We start from the raw sequence: 25,964 nt of genomic DNA on the forward strand, positions 1-25,964 counted from the left end.
ACCAGAGGAAAAAACTGTCAGAGGCAATTGAAATGTATTAATAACAACTAAAAAGTAACAATGCAAATAAGGATGATAGTGTTAAAACACAGAACACCTAGTCGAAGAGATGAATGCATGTATTAGATAATTAGCAAATAAAAGTTAGGGATCTTGGATACCGTTTAGCGTTTTTAAAAACTAATTTTAATATACCGAAACACTTTATTAACGTAAGACCACTACACTACACACTGCTTAATGAACAAGTAAAGAGGACGAGACACGTTGGCACTCGAGTTTTATAGCCTAATTCTGCCTACCTAGCACATTCCTACACCTAGCTTCTGATTGGTGCATAGCGTGGCGTGATGCACCCCGTTGATTCCATAACGGCTCCCCTCTTAGTTGGAAGCACGTCCTCGGCTTCCGTAATGTTGTTACTCCTGTGGAATAAGATGAGGCTGCCGCTGCATTTCCATCCATCTTTCGGGTATTGCTCTTTCGCTAGGTCCAATGATCATGGGATCCGGAATTGATGATGAATTTTCCATGCTGTGGTTTCCTTTCCATATAAGAACTCTCAGAACACCGATTACCGCTATGATAATTATAATGGTTGTCAATGTCGTTAGGGTTCCGAAAGATAACCATCCAAAGGTTCAGCTTCCAATGAATATTGTCAGCTGTTAGGTTCAAATGCGCGATATTATGACGCTGCTCCAAATGCTGTTCCTGAAGAAGTTCCAATGGAAGACGATTTATGAATTTAACTGGAGTTACCTTCAACCCTGTTGTTGGGATAAACGAATGGGGCTGCGCATCGTATTTGTGGTTTGCATATTCCTCATCATCGAGCTTCAATGTACATTGTTGAAATTGTATAAGGAACGATCCTTGTAGTTTACGTTCCTGGGCTGAGCAGTTTGATGACATGAGAAGATCTGCGGCGCTAACCACAATGTTTGCGTCGTCCACTCTTTTGATGAAATTTATTCCATACGTTCGTTCTACGTTGCAATATGCTGGTTTTCCGGTAGTCAGCTGTTGAATACACTCCGTCATTGGTTCAGTTTGCGCGCTGGAGCATATAAACATATCCTTGGCTTTGGAACATGGAGTTTTAGAAAGATAGGGTGTTGGGCCGTCGAGATAGTAGTTTGCGTGCAGTTGAATTTTGAGATTATTCTGTACCACTGGTTCAATGAAATTCAGTTTGTAGATAACGTTTTTGATCCTTGGGATTTTGAGGGTATAGATAATCATGTCCTTGCTGTAGATTACGTACACACTGGCGATGTCCAAAATGCTGTCCATGCTGTGTTGTTCAAGGCCATCGTGGGAAAGAAATTTCTTGGCGGTGATCAGCTCGCTAGAGCTGATGATGCGGCTGCTGGGGATATTTCTCCTGGCTAGGGTGACTGCTTCCTCTATGATTTCTAGCTAAAAGATTAGCTCATCTAAGTTGAAAAGGAGGTTTATAGAATCAAATCCATCTAAAGTCCCTGCAGTAAAGTTTCCCTGATATTTAATTAGAGAATTGAGTTTTTCAGTAATGTTTTTGAGTCTATGTTCGATTGCTATGTTGATTCTAATTTGCCTGTCTTTTTGATCAATCAAGGAATTCGTTGTCACATTTATAATTTTTAAATCCTCCGCGTCAGGACTTCCTGAAATATACTTCCATGCTTTCCTAGAGCTTCCCAACGTCTATTCCTGTTCATGGGCCTAACCTTTGATATAATAGAGTGCAGTCTATGAAGCTTGATTTTCAGAATATTACTAAGTGGTTTGTCTTTGTTGATAGCATTCTGCGTCACGGCATCGATTTCCGCTATGTAATCTCCTAATTGTCCTAAGTTTATGGGGTGAACTATTCGTAGGTAACTATTGCTTATTCTGGCTTCTCCAAGGGGTATGATGGCGACTGGGTTACGGTTTAGGTCATGTACTCTTATGTCGGTCCAGGTTGTTTGAATCAAGATACATAGTCTGAAATCAGATAGAGGAGTAAACTTCGATGGTTTTTGATATGTTTTTTATGTATTTTGATATTTGTTGTGTCCGTAATCGTCTTTTTGTGTTGTTCTTGAATGTCTATCGCCCTGTATCTGTCGTGATATGGAGACGGCTTGGCTTTTGTTTTAACTAAGATTTCTTGAGCCCTGATATGTTCGTACTCTTTGGGTCCCGTAACTTGTCTTGCATTGTGTTTCCTAACTTCCTGTGAAATATTATCTCTAGCCGTCATAATTATTCTTTGTTTCGTTAAATTTATGTCGTCCAGATTTAGAGAGGTCGCGTTGCCAAAAATTATCTGTCGGGGAGTGAGCTGTGTAGTGGAGTGTTTACTGTCGTTGTATATGGCTGTGATCAGAGATAATCCCTGATAGAGTGTAAGTTCGTCCACCTTTCTCCTGTTTGCCATATACATTTCCAAAAGCGTGTTGTGGAACCTCTCGATTATGCCATTACTGTTGCTACTACTAGCATAGTGAATGGCAACACCGTGTGTTTCCAAAAAAGCTCTAAAATTTTGACTTCTAAATGCTTGATCACATGTGATCAATTTTGGTATGCCGAACGTTTTGAAGTATTCCGTGAGGGTTTCAATTAGTTCTTCCGATGTTTCATTGCAAATTTTATAAATCTGGGCGAACTTTGAGAAAGAGTCGACAAGTGTTAGAAACTTTTCACCTTCTTTTACATAGACATCAATGATATTTTCAAGTGGTTTTTCGTACAATCGTCTAGTAATTTCAATTTTGAAGGGTTTCCGCTCATATTTAGAGAATTTGCAATCATCGCAATTTTTCACGAATCTTTTAATTTTCTGAATCATTCCGGGAAAGAACACTGACTTTTGGACCTCTTCGTAGGTGAGTTTCCAACTCCTATGATTGAAATTATGGCTCCTTTTTATGAAGTCGTTTTGTTCGTTCTCGAAACGAGGTCGGCAGTTTTAGGTTTGAAAAATGGACTTTTATGTTAGGATTGAAATGGTTTTTAGGATCTGTTTACAGGAAAGGATTACATTAAGAGGGCGAATATTCCGTTTTTAATGCCTGGGACAAGGCAATCCTTGAGGATCCTGAGCAAGTCCTCTCCCGTATATTCGACTTGGTGGAAGACATGGCGAGTGTAACCTGGAAATATACATACGTGAATATGTGGACTTTTGCTATTGTCATCTGAGACCTTAAGGATTATCTGTAGCTTGAAAGTATTTATGATTTCGGGATCGGAATCGTAGCAATCGTTCTTCAGAACAGTATGAATATTCAACTCAACACGAGGAATCCTTGAGAGACCGTCCGCCACCACATTCTGTTTTCCTCGTTTGTATACTAATATAAAATCGAATTGTTCGAGATACAGTCTTTGTCTCGTAACCCGTCCGGTTGCATCCGTCAATTTTAATTCTTTTGTCAGTGGTTCGTGGTCCGTATAAATAGTAAAAGGTCTTCCATATAAGTAGGGTCGAAAAGTTTTAGCAGAGAAATAAATGGCAAGTAACTCTTTTGATGTGGCTGAGTATTTTTCTTCGGCTGTCGATAAGGTTCTAGATAGGTATGCTATAGGTTTTTCCTTTCCTTCCATTATTTGAGAAAGTACTCCTCCTATGGCCACATTGGAAGCATCCGTAGTCAGAAGAAACGGTTGATTGAAATCGGGATACGCCAGTAGTAAATTAGAAGTCATGATCGATTTTAATTCTGCAAACGCCTTTTCATATGCATCGTCTAATACTATTTCCTTAGATTTTCCTCTGAGTTTCGAAGTCATGGGTTTCGCAACGTGTGCGAAACGGGGAATAAACCTTCTATAGTACCCTACGGTTCCTAGAAATGATTTTAATTGTTTTGCAGTTCTAGGTAGAGGCCATTTATGAATTGCTTCCACCTTTTTTGGATTAGGTTTAACACCTTCGGTGGTCACAACGTGACCGAGGAACTCTACTTCCTTTCTCAGAAATTCTGATTTGTCACTCTGGACCTTCAGGTTTGAGTTTCTAAGTGTTTCTAAAACCTTCCGAATATCTTGAAGATGTTCTTCTAGAGATCTAGAGAAAATTATGATGTCGTCCATATAGACGAAACATCTTATATTCAGGTGTTTTCGCAGCACTGAGTCCATCAGTCTTTGGAAGGTAGCGGGCGCATTTTTCAACCCGAACGGCATTCGAACAAATTCGAATTTACCTCCGTCGACATTGAAGGCGGTCTTTGGGATATCCTCAGGATCGATCTCGATTTGGTGGATACCTTTTGCGAGATCCAAAACGGTGAAATATTGAGCTTTACCTAATCTATCGAGTATTTCACTCACTTCGGGTATAGGATATTTGTCTGCAGGAGTCTTTTCATGAAGCTTCCTGTAGTCAACGACAATTCTATATTTTTGTTTTCCAGAATTGTCCATTTTCTTGGGCACTATCCAGATAAGAGATGTCCAAGGGGAACAAGATTCTCTAATTATTCCTGTTTCTATGAATTTCTGAATCTGTTCTGACACGACTTCTCTTATATGGTAAGGATATATGTATGTTTTTTGTGTACAGGATTCTCATCGGTGGTGGATATTTTGTGTTTCACTTCGTGTGTGAAGGTCAATTTGTTACTTTCATGAAAAAATACATCTCGGAATGGTTGCAAAGTACTGATTAGCTTTGATTTTTCGTCCTTGTTAAGGTGATCACTGAGGAAATTAATTTTTTCAGGTTTTTTCTTGCTCTCAACAAGATCATCGTTGTTGAATGGGCCTAGTTTCTCTGATTCTAATTTAGATCGGCATGAAAGGTGTACCAGAGCTCTATTCTCACGAGCTTCATATAACCCTGGTTTCAAAACAACTTGAGGGGATAAGTTTATCTCCTCTTCTACTAAGAAGGTACCGTTTTTAGTGGTGCAAAGGTGTCCGAAAGAGTTTTTTTGGATGTTGAAGTTTACCGATGAAGGATAATATCTGGAGAAATCAAATGTTTTATTTCCAATTTTCAAATTATGGTGCTTTGTATCAACAACAGCATTCATCTTGGCTAAATTCTCATACCCAATGAGGCCATCGAAGAATTTGTGAAATTTGAAAACGAAATATGGGAGTTTTTCAGGATAAGCATCGGGCAAAAGGTTTGCGTGAACCATCTTATCGATATAAAATTTTCCGTTTTTATTTGTCACTACTGATGGGTTTGCTACAGATTTTTTGACGTGGTCGGGGTTTATATAAGATTTATTCGCTCCTGTATCTACAAGGAAGTTCAAAATTCCTTTAGTTGTTGGAACGCGAATATATGGGATGAAATTTAAGTTTGGTGCAGCCTGCCCTTGGCAGTCTGAAAATTTATCTCTTCGTCAGAAATTTCCAAGTCATCGACCTCCTCCTCTGGACTAATAACTTCTGGTTCTTCTGCTTCCTCTACTTCAATATTATGAGCCTCAGCTCTCACTCGCTGTACATATGGTTGTTTTTTAAACGGCGTGTCATGATTATTTTGTTTATAGTTGGTGTTAGGTGTCGCACCCGGTCGCGGCCTAAAGTCGCTATTGTTATTATTTTTATCAGAGCCGGTATACTTGCTTCTAAACGGGTGGCTCTGATGTGTATGCGTCTGCGGTTTATGCTTAACCCGCGATTCTGCATTTTGGTTGAGGAGCACCGCCTGGTGTGCCTCTTCTAAGTTTTTGGGTTTCGAGTTCCTGATGATGGAACCCAATGGCTCTTGGATATTATCCAAGTATCTGGCCACCGTAATTATTTCTATAATTTCATGGCCAGAGAGTGGTTGTGTTTGGAGGTTTGCTTTAAGGTTGGTATTGGCTTAGCGCATAGCGTTATAAAGCGTGTGTGTTATCTGGCTCCCTTCCGGGTGTGGAAAAGGGTAGAGATGGTAGTGATGAAGGCCTTTGGATCACCGTAATGTTCGACGAGGATCCTCTTGATCCCGTCTATAGTGTTAGGGTTGCCATTTGCGCATAGTAATGTGCGGGCTTCCCCTTTCACCTTATTTTTAATAGCTCTAATGTAGAGGCTACTGAGTGAATAACCCCCGTTTGAGGTTTTTACTTTATAATCATTTAATAGGTCATCGACCTCTTCCAGCCAAGCTGAAAGTTCTTTCTTGTTGCCCGTGAATTCGGACAAATACTTGAACGGGTCAGGGAGCCGAAATGCGTCCCCGCCCTGCGCCTGTGTAGGCGGCACAATCTGTGCCCTAAGCCCCGCTAGTTCATCTCTCAACGCGTCGATCTCTGACTGTTGCGAGTTGTCGGGCTGAGACAATACCTGTCTCTTAAGCTCATGCACTAGTGCCTTGAGCTGCTCAATCTCGTCTGAATGGCGTGTGTTTGGCATGGTTTGTAAAAGCGTGTAACGGTGTAAGAAATTGAGTTGTACTTACAGTTTATTAATGACCAATTAAAGATGCGTTGTGCGGCGGACAGTAATCGTTCGTCCTTTGTTTCCGTTGCTGGATTTTTCTGGAGCGGTTGATGCAATCACTATTTTAACACCTCACTCGCGGATCCCACTTCTGACACCAGTTAGGGATCTTGGATACCGTTTAGCGTTTTTAAAAACTAATTTTAATATACCGAAACACTTTATTAACGTAAGACCACTACACTACACACTGCTTAATGAACAAGTAAAGAGGACGAGACACGTTGGCACTCGAGTTTTATAGCCTAATTCTGCCTACCTAGCACATTCCTACACCTAGCTTCTGATTGGTGCATAGCGTGGCGTGATGCACCCCGTTGATTCCATAACGAAAATTAGTTAAAAAAAAGAAAAATGGTTCATGATGCTTCCTAACACCCACAATTGCAATCAAACGATTGTCCGAATCTCGCGTGAACACTTCAATTGCTGCCGATAATGGTCACTCGATTATTTACAGCAGCGGTTCTCAACCTTTTTCTTCAGAGGCACCCCTTCGAACTTTTGCATTTATTGAGGGACGTAAATAAACGTAACTCTCAAGATAATTAAAATACGGACCTGAAAACTAATATGTATCTCCAAAAAAAAATGTCAGAAATGTTCATTATTCCGTGAAACTATTCAATTCAAATTAAGTTTATACATCAAGTATCCTGCAAGACTTTGAGGACTTTTGTAGACTTCCGAGCCTCTTAAAAGAAGGCTTCTCCTGCTTAAAGGAAGCTTCTGAGCATCTTGAAAACATGCTTCTCAGTCTCAGGAAAGGAGGCTGAGAAGCATGTTTTGGAAGATTAACTCCGAGCGTTTTAAAACGGGGCTTTCGAGCGTCTTGGAAGGAGGCTTCCTATCTTCATACAAGAAGGCTTCTGAGCATCTTGAAAGGAAACTTGCAAGCCACTTGAAAAGAGACTTCCGAACCTATTGGCAGGAGGCTTAGAGGTCTCTCGAAAGTAGGCTAACGAGCTGCAGGCTTGGAGACTTCCAAGCTTTTAGCAACGAAGCTAGTGAGATTTTCAGTCAAGGGCTTCTATGTCTCTCAGCTTCCGAACCTTCAGATTCTAGATTAGTACATTTTTATTGAAATTGTTCTACATCCGCTATTACGCATTTTTGTTCGAGGTCCCCCTTTGCCCAGAAATTTCAAAATGACTCGCGCGTTGGTTGCTGGTTTGATTTTTTAAGGGATATTAATCCTACAGGTCATTCATTTCTAATTAACTCGTACTCGTCTTGTTTTCAATAAAGTAAGCCAAATAGCATCATCCCTTTGGTAATCGTTATCGATTCCCATTTGTCAATAGCGTATCGAATTGCCTCTGCGATTGTAAACGGTTTTTCAAAGGCTGTGTCCGTGTCTACTGATGGTCTATGATTCAGGATAGGCACTGATAACTTTGGCACTTTAATCTTCCGTGATCCTATGAAGATGTTTGTTCAGAAGTGAGCCGTTTAATCGACCACATGTTCACATGTTCTTCTTGATTCTATTGTGCACGCGTTTTTCATCCTTACCCTCGTTGTTATAAGTCGTTCTAGAAATTAAGCCGGTGCGAAAAAAGTACATTTGTGTTCCAGGGCGGCCGTTTCGACTCCATCTCCATGCTTCTTTTTCATCAACCTTTTGATAACATCTGTTTCTGATTCCTACTTCTTTTTGGGATCTTTAGTGAAACTCATGAGCTTTTGTTGCACTATTCGCAGTTGAATATTTTCACCTGGATTCTAAGGCGCATATTCGATTTGCAGGGTAACTAACGAACCAAGAAATCCCGGAGAACCGGAAAAAAGTCGGGAATTGAGAATCACCGGGAAAATATAGGAAATAATGGGAGATTTAGCAACGGGAAAATTTTAACTACTGCATTCACCTATTTGTAAGCATGAGTTTAGCAATCTCAAGCATTATGATAGGAGATTGATTTTTTCGGAAATCTCTTCAGAAATTTATTCAAAAATTGTTTAACTAATTTCTACAACAATTCTTTTGGAAATTTGTAACGTATTTTCTTTGAGAATACCTTTAAAAATTGCTTCGAAGATTCTGTTAGAATTTCCATCGTAAATTATGCTGGAATTTCGAAAATAATTCCAGAAGGAGTTTAGCATGGATGTACTAGAGGAGTTTCCGAAAAAATAAATTCCTGAGGGAATTTCCTAGATTTTATTCCAAGATTTTTTAAAGGTTTCGCTTGAGGAACTTCCAAAGAAATGTTCTGAAAAAAAAATGCAAATGCATTTCCGAAGGATTTTCCGATAAAATCCCTGGAAAAATGGGAAAAGAAGAATTCTAGACGGCACTTTCTGAATTAATTCTGGTGGAAATTCCTGGAGGGAAAACGTATTTCTAGAAGTTTTTCAGGAAGAATTCACGGGTGAATTCTTGAAGGAGTGTCCGAAGGAGAACCCAAAGGAGTTTTCGAAAAGATTTTTTTGTTGGAATTACTAAAGGTATTTCCGAAAGATTTCTTAAAGCCATTTACGACGGAATTTCCTAAGAAATACCTAGATTTCTCCAAGTATATCTTCATGAACTGCTCACGGATCTACTCCATGAATTCGTACAGAAATTCATCCAAGAATTCTTTTTTAAGTTTTTCCAGGATTTATCAAAATTGGAGGAAAATATTTGTTTAGAAAAATGTTGGCGTAGGGGAGACCGCGGCTGGTAGGCCAAAGGGGAAGGTTGGCCGAGTGGCTTTTATTAATAAATTTTTTGAGTGTAGATGTCGCATCTATACCGATTTTGGTGGGGTTTTATAACAGGCTATAATCGCCCATGTTATTTCAGATGTTTTTGTGTTGAGCCGTTTGCACAGGAGCACGTTTTTTGTGTTTCGGCGAATCAATTTACATCCAACTTGTCGCATTAGTTGATAATAACTTTTTTTTTTCCTGATTTTCTTTTTCATCGAAGGAAACATTTACGAATTTGCTCAAGACATGCGTGTTTATGACAGCAAACCCCATTTTTCGAAAATTATAACCAGAATGAGTACAGAAATTTTGAAAGTAAAAATCGGCCAACCAGCCCCGGTCTCCCCTGCACATTAAAAATTCAGGGAAAATTTTCGATTTGGTTGGTCACGTGCCCCATCGTGTTCCGGATTTTCTTCCGCCAGTGTTAACATATAGCATGTAAGAATATTCCATATGTGAACAAAAAATTGCTGCTTAATTTAAATTGCTGCCTTTTAAATGAAAATGTTATTTTGGCAAATGAGTAAAACGATACTCTTTCTCATCCCATTCCGGATCTGGTGCTTCATTCCTTGCAGAAACCAATATAACATAAAACCTGTTTAATTTCAAAGTTTAAAACTTCCCGGACTCACATGGTCCTGCTTGGGCTTCAAAACTAGTTACACTCCTGCTGTGTACAATATCTATACTTTAAACTGATATCTTTGCGATGTATGTCTCGAACAGTTAACAAATATTGGAAACATTGTGGAAAAAGTTTCACAAGAATACATAAATTGGAAATCTGACTTCAAACAATAATAGTTGCGATTTGTAGATATGCCTTTAAGGTATGCGAATCTTCTGTTTAAGACGGATCTTCGATCACAATCAACTTCAGCGAGAATTTGTTTTGTTGCCGCTTATCCTACATCTGAGCTACAAATTCTAATCTGACATCGAAATTCGAATTACCATAAAAGGATATTATTTTTGTTATTGCGTTTTGATTTCAAGCTTTGATGGTATAACATATTATTAAACTTATCGATAACAGCAGTGCCATCAAGATAGCCTAATAATATGGTACAATCCCTTGATTCGTACACAGTATTGATCAAAGACATTTTCCTCAACGATAATTCATTATTCATGATAAATCTACACAATTTACATTACCTACATAGGCACAAGCTTATTGGAATAGTCTACGATTCTGTGAATATTGAAACAGCCGGAACTGGGTTTGATTGAACAGTGGAGCAGTAAGTCCGACCTACTTCATAAATAACAGTTACAAATCTTGACCGATGCTCCATGACGCTGTTCATGTACACGAATAGTGCCCAATCGAAACCCGAGAGAGCAAAAAAAAAGAACTACGGCAATCGATCAGCTCGAGAAGGGAAAAAATAACACACGGGAGGATAACGTGATATTTATAATTATTGTTTAATCGATGAGCTCACGAAAGACTCCGCCCGTGGACACTCGGGCTGGCGCTGGGTGTGGACGGAAGGTGGTCCCTTATCCGTCGCACAGCATGTGTTGATAAACAGACAGCTCTGGGGGTGTGTATGTGAGTACTGTATGTAACGAGAGGGTATTTGCCATTAGTACCTAGTACAAGCAGGATTCGGTCGAGGACATTGATTGCTGCAGTGAACACGCAAGCGAGGATTCCTTGGACACGGTGGTGGTGCCGAAATTATGAATGAACAAAGTTTGGTGCCCAAGAATTCGACCGGAATGCTGTGCAGTGCTGGACAGAATCGTGAAAGCTGCAAACACGCAATCGGAATTCCAGTGCTTTGGGAGTGAGGCAGACGGGCGGATCGAATCGATTGGTTTTGCGAATATAATGATTTTTTTTCTCTGTCGGACGGATTGCTTGACAAGGCCGTGTTCGTAGAATCGAAGCTGGCCTGACTGCCTTTTGTCATAAATTATTCATCTGGTGCTGTATTGATTGCAGTTCGTGTGGCTGTGGCTAGACATAAATCTACCTCGTGTTTCTTTGCTGTTTGTTTGAGTTGAGTCAGTAGGTTTGTCAGCAATTGCAATTGAACGGTATAATAGTGATTATTCTCTTTTTCTAGGATAGACATTTCTTTCATGATACTTCTACTCAGTATTTTTGGTTCACCCGTTTTGGGGTGTAGTTCAATTATTTTTGATTTTTATTATGATCTCAGGAATGGAGGTGCTTTAGATTCCTTCTTTGTTATGTTTATATTGTTATAGCTGTTATTATGGCTATTAGAATATAGTTATAGACAAAAATGCTGCAATACAAATTCAAATAGTTGACTTTCAAAACTGCATTGAAGCAGATCTCTTCCACCCACTTCGCATTGGGATCGAGGACCACTGCAGCATTTTTATCCAAACAAATATTACATTTTCCGCTCCATTCAACTACCCTTTTTTCTGTAGAATCCCCTCCCTCGCAAAGTCAAGATTCGAATAACAGCAGTGACCGAAAATTCGACTCGCTCCAACTGGCAGCGTATAGCGTTCTGATGTTTCGTCCAGCTGAGCATTGAATATTACGCGATGCAAAGCAGAACACAAACTCCGTTCGATTGCTGCTCTGGGCCGGGGCCGCATTGCCAAGCTGGTCAGTGACCGAAAGGAGAAAAAAATATTCCACTTTATTCACTTTTTACTGAGTGAATGGCGGTTTACTACCGTCATTCCGGTTTCCACCCATTCGATCCGGGGTCCGGATCGTCCACTTGCCACTTTTATGAATAGCAACAGTACTGCGAACGGCGCATTCAAAATTGTTCAACTTTTGCCATCCGAAAGAGCGGGGCGAATCCTATAGAAGCCCTGGCCACGGTGGCGCCCTTTTCATCTTTCGAGCACTATTGGTCCCAAATGTTTCACTCTGTCTGATCTAGTCAGCAGCCGCTCTTAATCGAATTTTATTTCGCAGAAGTGAATGTAAAGAATAGTGGAGGTAGATGGGGCAAAACGTCTTACTTCGGTAGCCGGGGTGTAATGACCCGTTGAAATGTTAAAGCTTTTTAAAAAGTGCCAATGCAAATTAGGAAGCCGTTATATTAGTTCTTGCATCTGATATGTTTGCTCATTGTTGAGTTCATGGCCTTAAATATTTTCGTCGATAAATTATGTACGACTTCCTTAGGTTTGATATTCCTTCGCTGAGACGGAGTGTTAACAATTCAGTGAAAAATAGTTCCTAAGATTAAATTATTCTTTTCGAACTTCTGATGCGCAGCATATTCGCTTTGTGGAAGTGAAATGTGCAGTCACATAAATATTAATTCAGATTTGGGGAATAATTTTGAATTATCGTTAGACAACATTTTTTAGCATCGGTGTATTTTAAACCATCCTCCCTGCCCAAGTGAATATGCGAGAAATCACCGACTGTGATGTGTTTTTCCGCTGCCAAGTACGGTTACTGTGGGATACTTGCCGCTCCCCCACGTCACGCAATGTGCCGGGTGGTGCCCCGGACCCAAAGAGGAAAATATCTTCCTATCTCTCCATACTTACTGCGAATGTTTATGGCCGAGCGGAAAACAAGGTCGTCCTCCGTTGACGGTAGCTAACGAAATTCATGCCACATTCTCATGCTTGTCCGTACGATGAGTGACCGTCGTCGTTGCTTAGAATGGAGGAGTTCTTGCCCTGCAGGAGGAATTTATCGACCGTATGCGAAACAATCTCTACGTACGCCTCACAGTCAGTCAGTCAGTGCTTCTACTCTCAGGGTCACTTTACTCCAACACAACGGTATGTGAAGCCTTTATGGTTGCTGAAAAAATTGAAATATATACTGACGGATATGCAATTAGTTCCCGGGGAAATGGTTTTGTGTTGTCAGTCGTTTTTTACCGTTTCACTGCGGTTGATATGGGCACTCCGGGATAAATCCGATGTCGCTGATGACGGTCTGGATTATGACAGTGAAAAAACATCCGGGGTACGATAGAAGCCAGCCAGGAGCAAAAGTGTCACATGTATGGGAGATGAAGTGAAAATTGGACTTCTCGTTTGCCCGGTTGGGTCTGTTCATCTTCGAGTTGATTAACTGGGTGAGCTAGGCGTGGACAAAGTTTTAATAGCCAACTAAGCACAGCAGACAGAGAAAAATGGATTGCGGTGGAAGCGACATTTAGAGTTTAATATAGATTTGTTTTTTGTTTTGTTTTGTGGAGAACTTTGATTGTAGATGATAGAATGAGTTTACCGTTCGCTATCATTTTAATTATTTTGATAAGGAGGTTATAAGTTCTATAGGAAATAGATACAAGTTTTTTATTTACTGTCAGCTGGTTTTAAATCTATATTCTCCAAAATGGCAGACAATTTTTTCTAATATTTCAAGATTTTCTAGGAAACAAGAGCAACGATTATCATATAATCAAATTAAAGGTCTTCAAGCAAAGACTTCCCTCACAGAAACTTATTCTGTTATTAACTTGGATGTTATATGCCAAGTTTTCGATCTACTTTATTGAAAGCACATTTTCCACATTCTAACGAATATGATTTGCTTTTTTTTCGAAGTTCCTCGGGGGTATTAATTTTATTCAAGAATAAATCTCTAGAATCATAATCGCATATTTCTCTAGCATCAAAACGGATTTTTCTTTTTCAATTTTCTTAAGGGATTTTGGGATTTTGCCTGGAATTACAAAAAAAATGGAAAACCACAAAAAAAAAAACGCAGGAATTCAGCAAAAATTGGATTTTTTTAGCACGGTTATACGAGGAAATATCTTGCAGAAAATCAAAAGAAGTTTTTCACACTCCCACGGGAAATTCCTCCGAATTTCTATGAGAAATTCCTTCGGATTTACATGAGAAATTTCTTATAGTTTCCATGGGAAATGCCTCCATTTCTTCGAGTTTCCACTGGAATCTCCTACAATTTTCCACGGAAAATTGTAAATTTGTAGGATTTGTGTCTGTGCGGTCAGCAACATCAATCGTCTAGATGCATGTGCTAGGGAGTGTGGGTTCGATTCCCGCTCCGGTAAGGAGGAAACTTTTCGTGATCGAAATTTTTTCCACTGGGCGTTGTGTCCTGTCCGTTGTCTTATGCTAGGTGTTAAGTATTCAGTCTAAACGGTCTTCCTGTTTTTTTTAAATCCCTTAGAATTTCCAGGAAAATTACTTCTCATTTCCTGGATAAATTTCTTTGAGTTTCCAAAGGAAATTCCCTAATTTTTTTTAGGAAATTCCTTAGAACTTCCTCGGTAAATTCCTTTAATAATTTAATAAATTTAATAAGTTAATAATAATGATTCTTTCGCGTTTCACGCTTGCGCATTTCTTAAAATAAAAAATACATTTAATCGCAACTTTATCAATATTCGGGTAATCTAGCAAACATGCATCATTTATGAACATAATTGAGATACAATCACACAATTTTGAGTCTATGCTTCCATTTGAATAAGTTGTTTGTGTAAAAGTAGAAATATTTGAGGAATTTTTAACCGAAACAAAAGTTCACCTTCTAAATCCTTGCCATTATTGAATTGCACAAGAAAACGGGTCATGAATAGCAAACTTTTTCTTACTGTTTTGAATTGTCTATTTCTCCGCTTTATTGTGAACGACACGAAATATTCAGGATACAATTTTCAATCGTATCTTACCCCGGGCAGACGCCATGAACACAATAACAAAACATGATATGGACTTGATTGATATAAGAGATAAAAGAAGAGGAAACAAATCAAAAATTTGCACGGAAATATCATTTAAATATCAAGATTTGCTATGGGTAAGAACAACCTAATGGAACATGATATTGCTTACTTATTACAAATATCATAACTTGATCTTCTCGTGATATTTTAGTGCAAAATATTAATATTATCGTCTGATCTTTTATCTCTTATATCAATCATGTCCATATCTCGTTTTGCAATCTAATCAAAATTTAATATTATTGAGCTATTTTTGTTTACTCAGGACTCACCTACGAGTTTTTATCAATAAATAATTCAAATAATGAGTGAGTGCTAGTATTGACCTCCTGAACAAAATCCCAAATTAAATGCTGGAAACGACTATATTCTGCAAACTTCCGTCGGGTGGAGTTGCTTCATGTAACAGGACAGCAGTTCCATACATTTGTTATGAACAGGGAAGAAGGAATTTAGTTATATTAACTAATTTATAAATGTAAATATGCTAAAGGGTCCTCGGAAGCCTCCTTTCAAGAGGCTCGGAAGCCTCCTTTCAAGAGGCTCGGAAGCCTCCTTTCAAGAGGCTCGGAAGCCTCCTTTCAAGAGGCTCGGAAGCCTCCTTTCAAGAGGCTCAGGCCTCCTTTCTAGAGGCTCAGGAAGCCTCCTTTCAAGAGGCTCAGGAAGCCTCCTTTCAAGAGGCTCAGAAGCCTCCTTTCAAGAGGCTCAGAAGCCTCCTTTCAAGAGGCTCAGAAGCCTCCTTTCAAGAGGCTTGGAAGCCTCCTTTCAAGAGGCTCAGAAGCCTCCTTTCAAGAGGCTCAGGAAGCCTCCTTTCAAGAGGCTCAGAAGCCTCCTTTCAAGAGGCTCAGGAAGCCTCCTTTCAAGAGGCTCAGGAAGCCTCCTTTCAAGAGGCTCAGGAAGCCTCCTTTCAAGAGGCTCAGAAGCCTCCTTTCAAGAGGCTCAGAGCCTCCTTTCAAGAGGCTCAGAAGCCTCCTTTCAAGAGGCTCAGAGCCTCCTTTCAAGAGGCTCAGGCCTCCTTTCAAGAGGCTCAGAGCCTCCTTTCAAGAGGCTCAGAAGCCTCCTTTCAAGAGGCTCAGAGCCTCCTTTCAAGAGGCTCAGAAGCCTCCTTTCAAGAGGCTCAGAAGCCTCCTTTCAAGAGAGCTCAGAAGCCTCCTTTCAAGAGGCTCAGAGCCTCCTTTCAAGAGGCTCAGGAAGCCTCCTTTCAAGAGGCTCAGAGCCTCCTTTCAAGAGGCTCAGAAGCCTCCTTTCAAGAGCTCAAAGCCTCCTTTCAAGAGGCTCAAGCCTCCTTTCAAGAGGCTCAGGCCTCCTTTCAAGAGGCTCAGAAGCCTCCTTTCAAGAGGCTCAGAAGCCTCCTTTCAAGAGGCTCGGAAGCCTCCTTTCAAGAGGCTCGGAAGCCTCCTTTCAAGAGGCTCGGAAGCCTCCTTTCAAGAGGCTCGGAAGCCTCCTTTCAAGAGGCTCGGAAGCCTCCTTTCAAGAGGCTCGGAAGCCTCCTTTCAAAAGGTCGAAGACAAAAGGTCTAAAGTACCAAAGGTCGCAAGGACAAAAGGTCGAAAGACAAAAGATCGAAATGACCAAGAAACTTGTGACTGAGTGAATCAATCCCGCACAATACAAATCAATTTTGAAAATTGCTCATTATTCAATTTTGATTGATGAGATGAGTATATTACTTCTGCTTGAAGTTAAATGCATTCTAAAATTTCCTTTAAAATACACGTCACATGCTATTAACTGGTTCTTGATCGACCTTTTGTCCCTTTCAACCCTTTTTCCCTTTCGACCTTCCATTTCTTTCGATCCTTTGTCCCTTTCAACCTTTTCTCCCTTTCGACCTTTTGTCTTTTCGACATTCTGTCCCTTTCAACGTTTTTTCTTTCGACCTCATGTTATTTCGACCTTTTGTTCTTTTGAACTTTTGTCATCCGACCTTTTGTCATAGATTCCAAAAGGTCGAAGGGACAAACAGTCGAAGGGACAAATAGTAAAAAGGACAAAAGGACAAAAGGTCAAAAGAAACAAAGGGTCGAAACTACAAAACGTCGAAAGGGACAAGGTCGAAAGAGACAAAAGTTGGAAATAGACAAGAAACTGAAACGGAGAGAATTAATCTCGCACAATACAAGCTTTATTCATTTCTTTAATCAATAATCTTTTTTATTTCTAACATAGGGAAAAATGGATCAGTTCGTTGAACGGATCAGATCTGGGTCATTAAGTCTAATGATACGGATTTTTCATACGGGTTGGATCATTGAAACAAATTGTGAGGAGAATGCCAAATAGTGAAACGGCTGTCATTCAGGAACTTTTGAATCGTACAGGCAATAATTGCATCCCTCTTTTGCTCACAAGCATATATAATATGTACTGCCAAGGGCTGAAAACCTCTTAAATAAAGACGATAATAATAATAATATATAATATGTATAGAGAACCTAAAATAACCTTTTTGCCTTTCTCGTACACCAAGGTGTAACGAAAAGGCCATATATTCACTTCCAAGACGATTTTGTGATAGAAGGTCCGGAGACCCATAGTGTTATATACCAATCGACTCAGCTCGACGAATTGAGATGATGTCTGTCTGTGTGTATGTGTGTGCGTGTGTATATGTATGTGCGCAAAATAAAACTCACTCATCTTTTAGACACTTATCTTAATCCGATTTGTTTGCAATAAGTTGCATTCGATGCATTGTTTCCTATTAAAAATTGGCCAGATCGGACTATGGGATCAAAAGTTATGGTCAAAATACGTTTTATATACAAAAAAAGACGCTAAAAAATTCTCACTTATTTTTTTTTACTGTATCTAATGTACGAGAAAGGCACAAACACCGCTAGGTGGATGAATCAGGGTTTTTGCAATTTAATAGAGGATCTACAATAAACTTTTTAATTTGCATTTTTTTTTTTTTCAAATGGCAAGATCTGGTGAACCGGATCTTTCAGAAAGTGAGCTACGAATCATTCACTCACTTCTAAGATCCGGATCATTTTAACGGTTCCGGATCTGAACGCCCATCTCTAAACATAGCTATCTAGGTATTCATGATATTGTTTGTTTCATAGTAATTATTCCTTATTTGAAAATTGCTCTCCTCGATCGGTGCAACAATATCGAAACGTGGTCGCTGTCTCTGGGAAAACTTGTTTTGTACAAGTATAAGATATAATGCCATCATAGAAGATGAAGACGACGAAGTTGAGAAGAAGACTTTTACAAAATTTAATCTGTTTGTGAAACTGCACATTGCTTAGCAAAAGGTTGTGAGGGGCGGGCTGAGTTGTCGAATGACTTTCGCTTTTCCCACGGTTTCACGAGGTTTCACGTTATAATAACCTTCCAAAACTAACAATTCCTAATACTTCCTACGACATTATCAAGTAGGTGTCTAGCATAACTTTTCTCCTTTTCGGCAGCGTTCAAAAGGACGTGGCCATAATGGAATTAGAACAACAAATTAAGACTTTTGTCACACTGTCATTTCACAGATTATTGTGAATTTCCCCAAAATCCCTACAACAGAAATGTTCAGTAATTGTGTCACAGATTTTATGTCGAGTTTTTGCATTGATCAGCAGTTCAAATTTGAAAAAAAATCATCAAACAGCTCTGCTGCTGATATTTCGGTGAAATTTCACTGAATTCTGCTAATTATTTTAAGTGTGTTGTTTTAATTTAAGAAGTAGTGATTAATCCCAACCCATTATCTTGGTTCATACCATTTTCAAATTAGTGCGAATCGCTTAATGCTAATTTTCATTCCGATATTTAGAACAAGGTCATTGGTATTCGCGAAAATATGTAAATATTTTCAGAAAGTACGTCGACATTTCCGAGAATTAGTGGTGAATCAGATAACTCGTAGCCATGTAAATTTCAGTAAATAAATATTTTCCCACTGAGTACATTCTTCTTCGTCTCTTTAGTTGAAAAGTTTTCCTTTCGTTCATTCAAGACAACTCATTGCCGCTTGCCAATCGTCGAACCATCAGCGCAGTACCATCTGACTTCTGTTCTGATCCGAATTAATTATTTGTCCGTTTCAGCCACCAAACGGACAACTTTTCGCCGTATAACTTTCCTCCGAAGACAAGTTGGAAAACAATCCGCCTATGATGCATGCAAAAGACACGCTCCCAATTACGAAAGAAAACCAGATAGCGCTTGTTAGCGCGAAGATTCATGGCAAATGTCCGCCGCCGCCGCCGACGCCGCACTCTGATCTGCTTGTTTACACTGATTAGGTACTAAACTGTTCTCGGGGTTTCTGGAAATTTTCACCAATGGTGAAAACTCGTGCGAACCACCAACGTCGGATTGATAGCCATTTCCACGGGAGGAATACGGGATATCAAATTGCTCGCATTACAACAGCAGTTACTGCGCTCGGCCGGCGCTGCTGACGTTGACATTAAGTGCGCTTCCACTTTGATCGATAGCATTTAATTTGGAGAGTTGAACTCAATTTCGTCGAGTGCCCTTTCGGAGAAGCAGAGCAAACAGTCATTTCGGCAAATTGCTATCGCTCGTTAAACTTGGTACCTATCTGCTCCCGAATTCGCTTAGCGCTCGGTAGATGGTATCAGCACCGGCGTGATTAAAGGGAGTCAACATTTGACTTTCACCGGGCTGTGCTCGGCGTTGAGTTGCGATTTGCGAGAGGTCATGCATTCCCTTTACGGTCAATAAATGTTACCAAGAAACTTTGCTGTTTTATATGCACATTACCTTAAATTAGGATTTTGGAAGCATAGGTTATGCGAGATGATTTTTGTGTGGCGTCATAAAACAAACAACGCTTCTTGTGAACCATTAGCATATGTGAATAAATGTATCTAAAGTATTTTTACGAGCGAGCGTTATGTCTTTTACAAAAGCGATGCTCCTACAAAGAAAAATACGAAATCTAGGAATTATCTTCACCCCAAATTCTTGAGAATGGATTTGTTTATTATTAAACTCATCCCAGCTCGCATCCACCTTTCAGTGGAGTCCACCATCCGTGCCAACACACGGTTGGCTTCCAACTTGCGAAAGCACACCTTCAGGTTCAAAGCGATCTGATAACTATCAGTTGAAATGGAGAGAGCATATTTTCTATGCTTGTTTCCACCGAAGCGGTGCCGGCTTCTGCTGATATTGCTGCTCTACATATCATCTCTGTGCTATGTGAAGGTATCTATTTTTGAGCTGTTGGTTCGTTTATTATGCTTCCACCGACTGGATGAAGAGGAAAATGGTCTAGAACGCACCCTTTGCGTTACCCTTGACTTTCAAAGTAAACAAATATATAGAGAAGATGACTGTAGAATGCAGCTTATCTATTAGATAAGAAGCGAAATTAAAATGATTTTGAACTATACATTGGGTGAAACATTGAAAAATCGTAAGGAGTGCCTTTTAGGACCATACCTTACTCGTTCCGAGTTCATTCGTAGCGCTACCAAGGCGATGCGAATATCTACTGCAGGAGGGTAAATCAGAATCGTTCGACGATGAGAGAACGCTGAACTGTACCGGGGCGGGTGAATTTGGATATGAGAAAATATGGGGAAATATGCCAACACTCAGCTTCTACCACCGTCATCTGACTTGCTAGAACTAGTAATACCTAGCTTCGGCTAAAAACGGCTGGAAATGAAGTAAGGACGGTGGAACCAATCCAATCCGCTGGAGAACAGAGATGGTTCTATTTATGAGATGGATTTTCCTTGATAAAATATCGATTATTTTATCGCATAACTTGCGTTACGCTTCACGAGATTTCCATCGGTTTAGTATGAATGTTACAAGTCTGTAGTCGAATGTAATAAAATAAGTCTCGGAGTTGGTTTTTACATAGCAGATGAGGATTTCGAGGTTCAGTATCGTCTTTGAAACAAGGCTTCTTAGTAGTGACACATCAATTACGTAAGGGATTTGTCTTGATTTCGCATACTTCTCATCGTAAGATTTTTTCATCTGCATTGTTAGGGCATTTTCAGACAAATGGAAGGATTCCGGATTGTAGCCATTATTTTGAATGCCCTTATTTTTGAATATATGTTTGTATTGATTTGTTTATTAAGGCTCAGGTGTTTATTAAGGCTTAAAACTGAAAAAAAGAGACGTTATTCGGCTCCCTATTTTTCCTCAAAGGGCGAGTGCTCCTACGATGTCTTGTAACTTGACATTCAAACGATGAACTTTCCCGTACTGGTTGAGAACCACATACAGATCGTTGTCTGAAATCTCTGGTTGCAGATCAAACAGTCTAACATATAGAGCACTACCATTATACACACCTCTACAGTTTTACCATTGACGTAATTTCCGTGGTTCCACATTTTTTTTGCAAAAATTTTAACATCACTGTCTTAGGAGCAAACTCGGTGCAAATTCTTCGGTTTCTGTCAGGTTTTAAGTTGTATAAGTCTATTTTATACGACTAACACCTTGCTCATGACGATCCGTTTTACTTTTGCTTATGAGCAGCAGAAATGAAAACGATTTGCACTGGTGCAGAACAAAGATGAGCCTGAAGACTTACCATTTGAATAGCAGGTATTAGTCGAAATTGTTAAATGTTAAATCCTTGCACTGCAGTAGGAAATGATATTCATATTTCGAGATTTCAAATTGAATATCAATATGCCAAGCTGAAGATCCATTTTGACACCGCACTCAACAATGACACTGAGAGTCGACGCTTGCCACAGTTCATGCATATTCCGTTCTATTCATTCGCACATTCAAATTTGTAAAGGACTGGTGACCTGATTGTGTGTTGGATGTCAACTGGTTGAGTGTAGTTGAAGTGACTTTTTCTGTCCCTGCACAGAACGATAGAATATGTTAACAAAATATGGTATTTGGCATAAAGTCGTTTTTTAGGCCTAACTGACTTTACGGTGATGTTCTTCAAAATTATTTTACATGAAATTCCAATAGAGACTTGAATGCAAAAAGCAGGGAAAATTATAAATAAATCAGTGTAGCGTAAAATCAATTTTCAGTAGGCAAAAAAAAAAAACAGTTTCCTGTTAAACTTTGAGGAAAATTTTCAAGGAAGTTCAAAAGCATGCCTTGGAACCACCGCCGTTTGTAGAGAAACCTTGAGGAAAATTTCCTTGAAGAGATTCGTGAGAATTTCTATGGAAATTAAAAAGAATTTCCTGTGTCAATTCAGAACTATTTGGAACAAACAAATATCACTTTTTTGTTAAAATTTGAATTAATTCTTTCTTAAAATTAGGATTTTTTTTTTGTGGGAATTCAGAAAAGCTTTAAGTAGAAATTAAAAAAAAAGAAGAAATTTCCATGGCAATTTAAAAACAATTTCAGAATAATTTCCTGAGAGAATGCAATAAATTTTCATCGTGGAAATTCAGAAGAACTTTCCGTCAAAACTCTCATTATTTTCAAGAAGAATTTTCCGCAGAAGAATTTCCCTTTATACCGTTTTGACTCAAATCCCGAACATGACTCATATTCCGAACACTGGCGTTTTAGCGCCCTAAAACTAAAACTTTCATCGGTTTTCCGCACTGAGGATCAAGATTACAAACGAATTCGAGTTCCTGTGGAGAAAATCTTATGATCGCTGGATCGTTCTGCGTGATCAACAAAACACAATAGAATGCGCACTGATTTTCATTTGCTTATTAATTAACTCACCCTCACAAAGCAGAACAATGCTCTGATGACCGCGCGACCATTCTACGTCAGTGGTTCTCAACCTGGGGTACATGTACCCCTGGAGGTACCTTCGCTGGCCCCAGGGGGTACCTCGAACAAAAATGCGTAATGGCGGATGTATTACAATTCCAATGAAAACTTATTCAAAAAAATTAAGATTTCTTATTCCAAAATTTTGTATTATCTGCATGGCGGTCAGTAGTTAAAAGACTTTTGAATCCTGTCTACCCCAAGCAGAGCAGTGTATTAAGGGCTGTGGGACAAAAAAACGTCGAATGAACGAATTTAAAAAAAATAATGTTATACCTGATCGAGACAAAATATTGAATAATATGCTTCCGAACTAGAATAAAAAATCTAAAGGTTCTGGTGCATCCAGTTGAGAGACATGAAGCCTTTTTCCGAAAAGCTCAGCGGCTCCGTTGCAAAAAGCTTGGAAGGCTCCTTTCAAAAGGCTCCAACTCGTAAGCCTCTTTTCAAGAGGCTCGGAAGCCTCCTTTCAAGAGGTTCGGAAGCCTCCTTTCAAGAGGTTCGGAAGCCTCCTTTCAAGAGGCTCGGAAGCCTCCTTTCAAGAGGCTCGGAAGCCTCCTTTCAAGAGGCTCGGAAGCCTCCTTTCAAGAGGCTCGGGAAGCCTCCTTTCAAGAGGCTCGGGGAGCCTCCTTTCAAGAGGCTCGAAAGCCTCCTTTCAAGAGGCTCAGGCCTCCTTTCAAGAGGCTCAGAAGCCTCCTTTCAAGAGGCTCAGAAGCCTCCTTTCAAGAGGCTCGGAAGCCTCCTTCCAAGAGGCTCAGAAGCCTCCTTCCAAGAGGCTCAGAAGCCTCCTTTCAAGAGGCTCAGGAAGCCTCCTTTCAAGAGGCTCAAGCCTCCTTTCAAGAGGCTCAGCCTCCTTTCAAGAGCTCAGAAGCCTCCTTTCAAGAGGCTCAGGAAGCCTCCTTTCAAGAGGCTCAGAAGCCTCCTTTCAAGAGGCTCAGAGCCTCCTTTCAAGAGGCTCGGAAGCCTCCTTTCAAGAGGCTCAGAGCCTCCTTTCAAGAGGCTCACAAGCCTCCTTTCAAGAGGCTCAGAAGCCTCCTTTCAAGAGGCTCAGAGCCTCCTTTCAAGAGGCTCAGAAGCCTCCTTTCAGAGGCTCAGAGCCTCCTTTCAAGAGGCTCAGAAGCCTCCTTTCAAGAGGCTCAGAGCCTCCTTTCAAGAGGCTCAGAAGCCTCCTTTCAAGAGGCTCAGAGCCTCCTTTCAAGAGGCTCAGGCCTCCTTTCAAGAGGCTCAAGCCTCCTTTCAAGAGGCTCAGAGCCTCCTTTCAAGAGGCTCAGAGCCTCCTTTCAAGAGGCTCAGAGCCTCCTTTCAAGAGGCTCAGAGCCTCCTTTCAAGAGGCTCAGAAGCCTCCTTTCAAGAGGCTCAGAGCCTCCTTTCAAGAGGCTCAGAGCCTCCTTTCAAGAGGCTCAGAAGCCTCCTTTCAAGAGGCTCAGAAGCCTCCTTTCAAGAGGCTCAGAGCCTCCTTTCAAGAGGCTCAGGAAGCCTCCTTTCAAGAGGCTCAGAAGCCTCCTTTCAAGAGGCTCAGAGCCTCCTTTCAAGAGGCTCAGGAAGCCTCCTTTCAAGAGCTCAGAGCCTCCTTTCAAGAGGCTCAGGCCTCCTTTCAAGAGGCTCGGAAGCCTCCTTTCAAGAGGCTCAGAAGCCTCCTTTCAAGAGGCTCAGAAGCCTCCTTTCAAGAGGCTCAGAAGCCTCCTTTCAAGAGGCTCAGAAGCCTCCTTTCAAGAGGCTCAGAAGCCTCCTTTCAAGAGGCTCAGAAGCCTCCTTTCAAGAGGCTCAGAAGCCTCCTTTCAAGAGGCTCAGAAGCCTCCTTTCAAGAGGCTCAGAGCCTCCTTTCAAGAGGCTCGAAGCCTCCTTTCAAGAGGCTCAGAGCCTCCTTTCAAGAGGCTCAGAAGCCTCCTTTCAAGAGCTCAGGAAGCCTCCTTTCAAGAGACTCAGGCCTCCTTTCAAGAGGCTCAGGCCTCCTTTCAAGAGGCTCAGAGCCTCCTTTCAAGAGGCTCAGGAAGCCTCCTTTCAAGAGGCTCAGGCCTCCTTTCAAGAGGCTCAGGAAGCCTCCTTTCAAGAGGCTCAGAAGCCTCCTTTCAAGAGGCTCAGAAGCCTCCTTTCAAGAGGCTCAGAGCCTCCTTTCAAGAGGCTCAGGCCTCCTTTCAAGAGGCTCAGAAGCCTCCTTTCAAGAGCTCAGAGCCTCCTTTCAAGAGGCTCAGAAGCCTCCTTTCAAGAGGCTCAGAGCCTCCTTTCAAGAGGCTCAGAGCCTCCTTTCAAGAGGCTCAGGAAGCCTCCTTTCAAGAGCTCAGAAGCCTCCTTTCAAGAGCTCAGGAAGCCTCCTTTCAAGAGGCTCAGAAGCCTCCTTTCAAAAGGCTCAGAAGCCTCCTTTCAAAAGGCTCAGAAGCCTCCTTTCAAAGGCTCAGAAGCCTCCTTTCAAGAGGCTCAGGAAGCCTCCTTTCAAGAGGCTCAGAAGCCTCCTTTCAAGAGGCTCAGAAGCCTCCTTTCAAGAGGCTCAGAGCCTCCTTTCAAGAGGCTCAGAAGCCTCCTTTCAAGAGGCTCAGAAGCCTCCTTTCAAGAGGCTCAGAAGCCTCCTTTCAAGAGGCTCAGAAGCCTCCTTTCAAGAGCTCAGAAACCTCTTTCAAGAGGCTCGGAAGCCTCCTTTCAAGAGGCTCGGAAGCCTCCTTTCAAACATGCTTCTAAAGCAAAATCTAACTCATAACATTTTCCAGAGATTCCTCTGTAAAATGCATAGGCCTAGGACTTTCCGTGCGGTAAGATGCACGGCTACAAAGCACGACCAAGCTGAAGGTGGCTGGGTTCGATTTCCGGTCCAGTCTAACACATTTTTGAATTAAACAATTTCTCGATTTCTCATCTTTGCATCATGGTGTTAGTCTCATGATATATGAATGCAATAATGGTAATTTGGTGGGGAATGTAATTCCAGTAAAAAGAAGAAAAAAGCATCTCCACGTAACGCTTGAAAACAGCTAATTTAGTCAATCATCTTTTTTTGCCTTTCTCGTATACTAAGTATACAGAAAGGCTATAGGACCGCTTCAAAACCGAACTTTTTATAGAAAGCTCGAAGACCCATAGTGTTATATACCAATCGACTCAGCTCGACGATATGAAGTGATGTCTGTATGTGTGTGTTTCTGTATGTGTACAAAAAAGCGAGGCAACCTTTTTTGTATTTAGCATTATCCGATTTTCTTGCAACAAGGGTCATTCGACGCAGATTGTGGCCTAGTTAGACCCTATTGAAAATTAGACCGATCGGACATTGGATCGGTAATAATGAAATCTATTTCCCTAAAATGCTATTTTGACATATCTGATGTGTTTTTTATTTCATTTTATAACGCACGAGAAAGGCATCATCATCGCTAGGTGGATTAAACTGAGTTTTTATTTTTCACGAATGTCACCTTCTAAAGACTTTTGGGCCTTTTCAAAACGAGTGTTCTGCTATAATAA

At 40.6% G+C, this 25,964-nt stretch overlaps 2 protein-coding genes across 10 annotated transcripts in view; both read left to right on the top strand.

Moving 5' to 3' along the window:
• Positions 1–25,964, top strand: part of LOC134210699 (neurocalcin homolog) — a 493,920-nt gene that overhangs the window by 149,171 nt on the left and 318,785 nt on the right. The window lies entirely within an intron of this gene.
• Positions 1–25,964, top strand: part of LOC134210698 (neuronal calcium sensor 2) — a 413,535-nt gene that overhangs the window by 136,264 nt on the left and 251,307 nt on the right. The gene's annotated exons all lie outside the window — the stretch shown is intronic.

Source organism: Armigeres subalbatus, chromosome 2 (genome assembly GCF_024139115.2).
Source record: "Armigeres subalbatus isolate Guangzhou_Male chromosome 2, GZ_Asu_2, whole genome shotgun sequence".
NCBI lineage: Eukaryota > Metazoa > Arthropoda > Insecta > Diptera > Culicidae > Armigeres > Armigeres subalbatus.